The sequence below is a fragment of the Giraffa tippelskirchi genome, chromosome 5 (assembly GCF_054371585.1).
Source record: "Giraffa tippelskirchi isolate mGirTip1 chromosome 5, T2T-mGirTip1v1.2.pri, whole genome shotgun sequence".
In the NCBI taxonomy this organism is placed as follows: Eukaryota; Metazoa; Chordata; class Mammalia; order Artiodactyla; family Giraffidae; genus Giraffa; species Giraffa tippelskirchi.
This window is the reverse complement of record NC_137279.1, coordinates 108,550,430-108,557,463: the sequence shown is the minus strand read 5'-3', so window position 1 is coordinate 108,557,463 and position 7,034 is coordinate 108,550,430. Positions and strand designations below refer to the sequence as shown.

Here is a 7,034-nt window from a genome sequence, read left to right as displayed (position 1 = left end):
ATGAATGGATAAAGAAAAGTTGTGTGTATGTACAGTGGAATATTATTCAGCCTTAAAAAGGAAGGATATTCTGACACATGTTACAACATGGTTGTAATGTCCAGGTAATGTTACATTGTACTGTAATGTCCTCAAGTATAATGTCCTTGAAGACATTATACCAATTGAAAGTATTAGTATTTCATCACAGAAAGACAAATACTGTATGATTCAACTTGTTGCTTAGTTGCTAAGTCATGTCCGACTCTTTTGTGGCCCCATGGACTGTAACCTGCCAGGCTCCTCTGTCCATGGGATTTCCCGGGCAAGAATACTTGAGTGGGTTGCCATTTCCTTCTCCAGGGGATCTGCCTGATCCAGGGAATGAACCCATGTCACCTGCTTCACAGGCAGATTCTTTACCACTGAGCCACCTGGGAAGCCCATGATTCCACTTGCCTGTGCATGCTGTGTCACTTCAGTCGTGTCCAACTCTTTGCAACCCTGTGGTCTGTAGCCCACCAGGCTCCTCTGTCCATGGGGATTCTCCAGACAGGAATACTGGAGTGGGTTGTCATGCCCTTCTCCAGGGGATCTTCCCAACCCAGGGATCGAACCTGTGTCTCTTATGTCTCCTGTATTGGCAGGCAGGTTCCTTACCACTAGTGGGAGGTGCCTTGGAAGTGCTGGGAAGTGCCTTGATTCCACTTGAAAAGTGAAAGTTGCTCAGATGTGTCCAACTCTTGCAACCCCATGGACTGTATAGTCCATGGAATTCTCCGGGCCAGAATACTGGAGTGAGTAGCTGTTCCCTTCTCCAGGGAATCTTCCCAACCCACTTACATGAGGTCAAGCTCATAGAAACAGAAAGTGGAATAAGAGCTGCAGAGATTGGAGGGAGAGGAACAGGGAATGAAATATAGAGTTTCAGTGCTATAAGATGAAAAAGTTAACAGAGAACATAACAAAGTGAATATAGTTGACACTAGTGAACTGTATATTTAAAAATGGTGAAGATTGCAAATTTTATGTTGTGCATTTTCTACACCATTTAAAATTTTTTTTTTTTTAAAGGAAGAGACAAAACTAGGGCTGAGTAGTTCAGTCATTTGAAACAAACAAACAAAAAAAGCAAGGATGAGGAGGCAGTAATTGGTCCCAGAATCAAATCCCAGTAACCTTTGGAAGTCAAAAGTGACAGTGATCCCTTCTTGGGCAGAATAACTGTCAAAAGAAAAATTTACATGGAGAAATTAATTTCAAAAACAGAACATTAAGAAGTAGGAAGAAGAGGGGAGAGGAAGGGAAGGAGTGGTGAGAGCCAAGCTGCAGTTGTTGTCTATAAAAGGATTATTTTCAATAACATACAAAAACACCCCAAATAATGCAGCAGTGTCATATCCAGCATTGTACAAAGTATTAAAGTGTTGCCACAGCTGTCACAAAAGCCCTTCATGCTGCTGGCAGGGAAAGAGTGCCTATGACTAATTAAAATAAAACCTCACCAATCAGTGGTGTGTGTTTTAGAGTTAATCAGATTGCTTTCCCCACATCTAGTGAAAGAAAACGGAATGGAGGAGATAAAGAATAGTTTGAAAGCATAGAACCAGAGGATGGTAACTAGGCCAAGGCCATGAGTTCTGAGTTGTCAAAAGGTAGTTTGTGGAGATGAAGGGGAACACTATTGACCAACTGGAGGAGGTAGGGGCAAGGCGTTGAAAGAAGGGTGCGAAGACTGGGACAAATCTTACCAGTAAAATTTCGGCATGTACGTTGTTTCTGCCTTAAGCTCGTTCTATTTACTTTTTTTTTTTTCAATTGAAGTGTGGTAGATTTACAGTGTTGTGTTAGTCTCTATGTACAGCAAAGTGATTCAGTTGTACACATATTTACATATTCTTTTTCGTATTCTTTTCCATCATGGTTTATTATAGGATATTGTAGGTAGTTCCCTGTGCGCTACAGTAGGACCTTGTTGTTTATCTATTTTACATATAGTAGTTTGTATCTGCTAATCCCAACTCCCACCCCCTTTCCCCTTTGGTAACAACAGGTTTGTTTTCTAGGTCTGTGAGTCTGTTTCTGTTTTGAAAATAAGTTCAGTTGTGTCATATTTTAGATTCCACATATAAGTGATATCATATAGTATTTGTCTTTCTCTTTTGGACATTTCACTTACTATAATAATCTCTAGACCCATCCATGTTACTACAACTGGCATTATTTCATTCTTCAAACAAATTAGTTCTTACTTAAATTTTATTAGTCCCTGCCCTCTTCCAACCCGAACCCCCACAGCTTCCAGAGGATCGAAACAGGCAAAGACAGACCTGCCATGAGGAGCTGGCTCACAGCAACACTGGAGCTCTTGGGGATCCCTCCAGGCTAGCCACAAGGCTCTGCAGGAATATGCTGGGTTATTGACGCCATGAGGTGATGTACACAGAGGCAGCTTGGTGGAAACTTTGTCACACAGATGGCTACATGAAAGCCAGCCTGGCCAGCAGCCATGCATCATGTCACTTCAATGTGCAGCCCTTCCCGACCGGGCGAGGGCTGACTAAAGTGGCGTCCCTTGAGGCGGGCGGTGTTCCCTGCCCTGCCTGCTCAGGACACCAGGATCCTGTCAGCAGTGGTTAGCTGGGGCTCTTCTCCCAGATGGATTCTATCTAGGAAAATACTTGGAGGTGTTCTTTAATTTAGACTTCAATAAAGATTAAACCAAGGATAATTGAGAATTGCTGAGTCTCACATTCTGTAATAAGAACCACCTAAAATTTAGTGTACTGTTAACTTAGGGAAAACTGCAATGGGGTTCTGACTTTTGCTCCTACCAAAGTAAGGAACTGGTGAGTCCACTGCTGTTATGGTATCTAGGTCTAGCTGATCTGCTTCTTCTATTCCACTTAATTCTTGGTCCATACTGGCCCAGGTTCAGGGAATTGTTTCTTACATCAAAGCCCTTGTTATTAATTGGAGAGAATTCTCAATATTCATATCTATAATCTCTCAAAGCTCAGATTTTAAATAACAAAGGCTATATCAATTGATATGCAGGGAGAGTGCCTTTTTCAATGTATTCTGCCAAATGCCTACTTTCGCTTATTTGTAACCCAAAAATGACTCCTTTCTCCACTTGCAATGTGCGCTTTGGCTCCATCATCAGCATCGGCTTGCCTCAGTTCAGCTTCTTCTGTGGTGGGCCGGGCTGGGAACTGGAATTCTTGCTATCAAAGATTACTTCTGGACTGGTTCTGACTGATTCTCCCTATTGGGAAAGAAATAGAGATTCTAGGTCACTTCTCGAACAATCCTATTCAACATCCTCCCTTGGCTTCAGATGGTTTAGAGTTTACTCGTTAAGCATTTCACATTTATAGATGAGGGCAGGAAAGAACTTAAGACTGAGCCACTGCATATGGATATGAGCTTATACACTGTGCCAAGGTGCCCAGCCAAGGAGGCAAGGAGGGCTGAATTCCAGTCCTGCAGGAAGGGATATCTTTGTACAAAAGGGGCAGCTTTCCACTAAGCCATATGCTGGTGGAGTATGTCCACACAGAAGGGTTATCCATTTAGAATTTGGATACTTTATAGGCTGGCAACAGCCTATCCTGAGGCAGATGCTGTGGGATGGGGAAAGGAGGTTTCAAAGGAACCGAAAGAAAAGTTTACCGGAATTGTGAATGTTGGAAATCCTGCATGATCCTCCCCACAAATGTAAGCCAACTGTGTTCAGTCTATAGATCAAAGATCAAGGGTCTGAAACTCTGTGTCCTAGATTCACCATGGGGACATGCATTACTTTCCCCATCTAACTCCTTTCCCTTCTCTCCTAACACTACTTCAGAAAAGTAAGAGCTGATTTTTTCTATGTAAAACTGGGAGAAAGAGAGCTTACATAATGTACAAATACCACAGAGCATGGTAGACAGTTCAGAGCTGCATTAGATGCCACAATCCGACATACACACTCACTCAACCAGCGGAGTAACTCTTGGGTCTGATTACACTCATCTGCAGGGGACGGGGCCCGAGGTGCCAGGGCAGCTTGCAACAAAGGGGAGCTTTGTTCAGTGTGGTGAGTTCTGCCCTCAAATCTTGCTTCTCTAGACTTCCCTTTCATTCCTCATCTTTCACACATCCTCTCTTGCTGTGCATGTTCTGTGTTCTGGAATTCTCACTGCCTCCCAGACACCGTGTTTGCTTTGATTGATTCTCTTTGTTCTTCGTGTAAGCAGAGTTCTGCTGAACAGAATACTAGAGTCTCCAGCCAACTTGAGTCATTCCTTTCATTCCTACCTTCCCTGCTCAGGCACAGCAGTAAATGTGGAGCCAGGGATTTTGGAGCACCTACTGTGCTCCAGGTATGATACGTGCTTCTAGTCACTGGGAACACAGTGGTGATTCAAATAGCTGAAAAGTCCCACTCATGTGGAACCTACATTTTAGAGCTGATGGGGTATGGGAGAGACAGGTAATAAAATAAGCAAATGAAATGTGTACTGTGTCAGATGGTGACAAGAGAGCAGAAGACTGTGGAAGTGGGGGTGCTATTTTCTAAAGGTGCTTGAGAAGACCCTCAATGAGAAGATGACATTTGACCGAAGATATGAGTGAGCTGTGACATAGTCGAGAGGAGAACTCATCGAGGGACTTCCTGGTGGTCCAGTGGTTAGGAATCCATCTTCCAGTGCAGGGGATGTGGGCTCAATCCTGGTTGGGGAGTTAAGATCCCACACGCCATGGAGCAACTGAATCTGCCTGCCACAACTAAAGAGAAGCCCGCACCTCCCCCAAGGGAGAGCTCACGTACCTCTGCAAAGATCATGCATGCTGCAACTAAGACCCAACACAGTCAACAAATAAATAAATAAAAATTTTAAATAAAATAATAATAAAAAAAGAATTCATCATGATTCTTTTGCAACTCTCACACTTCTGATTAGCTATGTGTGGGCGTGCATGCTCAGTCGCATCCGACTCTTTTTGACCTCATGGACTTCTGCCCGTTAGGCTCTTCTGTCCATGGGATTTCCCAAGCAAGAATACTGAAGTGAGTTGCCATTTTCTCCTCCAGGGAATCTTCCCAAGCCAGGGATCAAACCCAAATCTCCTGTGTCTCCCGCAGTGGCAGGTGGATACTTTAACACTGAACCACCTGGGAAGCACAGGAGCCATGAAAGCAGGGACTTTTGTCTATTTTGTTCATTACTATATTCCCAGTGCCTTGGATTTAAGGGATTCTCAGTAAATGTTGCCAGAATAAATGAATGAATGCTATTTAAATGTATGTGAAGATGAAATAGTTTCTGACACAGTAATAGTAATATTTTCCATTTTGGAGTTATTATATTCTTGAAAACTTACAAACATAATTTTATTTAATCTGCATATCATCACTACCCTCATTTTACACAGGAGGGAACTCACCAGCAGTCACACAGTAAAAAGAAGAGCTGAGATCTGAACCTAGGGCTATTTGACTCCACAGCCCACACTCACCACTGAGGTGTACTGTCTCCCCAGGAACAAGGCAGCAGCTGCCAAAGGCACCTGCAGGACCACTCATTGGAAAAGACCCTGATGCTGGGAAAGATTGAAGGCAGGAGGAGAAGGGGATGACAGAGGATGCAATGATTGGATGGCATCACCGATTCAATGGACATGAGTTTGAGCAAAGTCCAGGCCCTGTATTAATAGGACCACAATCACTATGAGACCGTTTCTAAAGCTTCTCCCTGGGAAATCCTGGTGAATAGCCTGGGATAAGAACCTGTGCTAAAGCATCCTATCTTATACGTCAAGATCCAGTGAAAAACATTAATGCAGTGCCTACCCCATTCTATACTTTAACAGAACATTTATTTACTCTCAAGCCAGTTTGGGACAAAACTGTGACATTTAGCTTGGAGAAACCCAGAGTCCCAGCTGAGACTTGTGCAGCTCAGGGTCTCTGCCCTTCTCACCCACATTTACCCATGTATGGCCTCTTTCCTCATGGCTCTGTGCTGTCCACCAGGGACAGGGAGAGGACAAGCCAGGACTGTCCCCCAGTGCAGAGCGCTCAGCCTCCTCTGCTGCTGCTGGCTACAGCCTTATGAACAAACAAGGCTCCCACTCCTCCATTTCCACCCCACTTCTCGAGTACTTGCCTCTCATCATTTCCTGGTCCTACCACACGGAATTCCTTTCAGTCCCTGAGCTTGTCATGTTGTCTCACCTACTGGCTCAAGTCATCTACCTAGACCAATTTTACCCTCTTATCGCCTGATTAAAGCCCATTCATGCTTCTGGTCTCAGTGCAAATGCCACTTCTTCCAGGAGGGCTTCTTTAACCACCTCACGCCCTGCCTAGATATCTCTCTGCTCTACTGGCAACCAAGATTTCCTCTACAGTAGGGGACTACCACCTTGGATTCACAATTACCTGGTATTTCTGCAGAGGCTCACTGAGATCAATGACTATACCTCTTGGGAATCTCTTTGCAGCCTACTATTTATTCACTCTCCTCCAAGAAACAGTTTATCAAATTTTCTTTGGGAAATGTCCTTCCTCCCCATTTCAGCCATGTGCTTCATGTAAGATTGACACCAATGCCCAGCTCCAGTTGTGGAGCTTAAATTAACCAGCCTCCTCTACCTCCATTCTCCCTATCACAGTGATTGACTTGGCGTGACATGTGATTTAGGTCCATCATGTTGAACCTCAGGGCTTCCCCTGGAAATGATGTACCTGTCCTTTCTCCCCTACTGCACATGTAGACTCCTAAGATACTGGAAGTCACCCAGGACTGGTGGGGGTGAGGCTTAGGGTGGGTGAATATGGCCGACAATGGAGCCAAGCAGAGCAAGGAAATGGAGAGAAAAAGACAAAGTCCTGGTCATGTTATTTGAGCCCCCGGATCAAGCATTGCCTGAACCTAGAGTTACCTTGAGACTTGTCAGTTACACAGACCAATAAATTCCCTTTGTATTTAAACTAGCTCAAAAGTGAAAGTGAAAATGTCAGTCGTGTCTGACTCTTTGCAGCCCCATGGATCGTAGTCTGCCAG

General features: G+C 44.1%; 1 long non-coding RNA gene across 1 annotated transcript; it reads right to left on the bottom strand.

Moving 5' to 3' along the window:
* Positions 1-2,220: 2,220 nt before the first annotated feature.
* LOC145505144 (uncharacterized) lies at positions 2,221-4,164 on the bottom strand. The gene is made up of 2 exons (XR_014052893.1): positions 3,881-4,164; positions 2,221-3,247 (listed from the first exon to the last, which is right to left on the bottom strand). It is a non-coding gene; the product is annotated as an uncharacterized LOC145505144 (long non-coding RNA).
* Between the last annotated feature and the right edge of the window lie 2,870 nt (positions 4,165-7,034).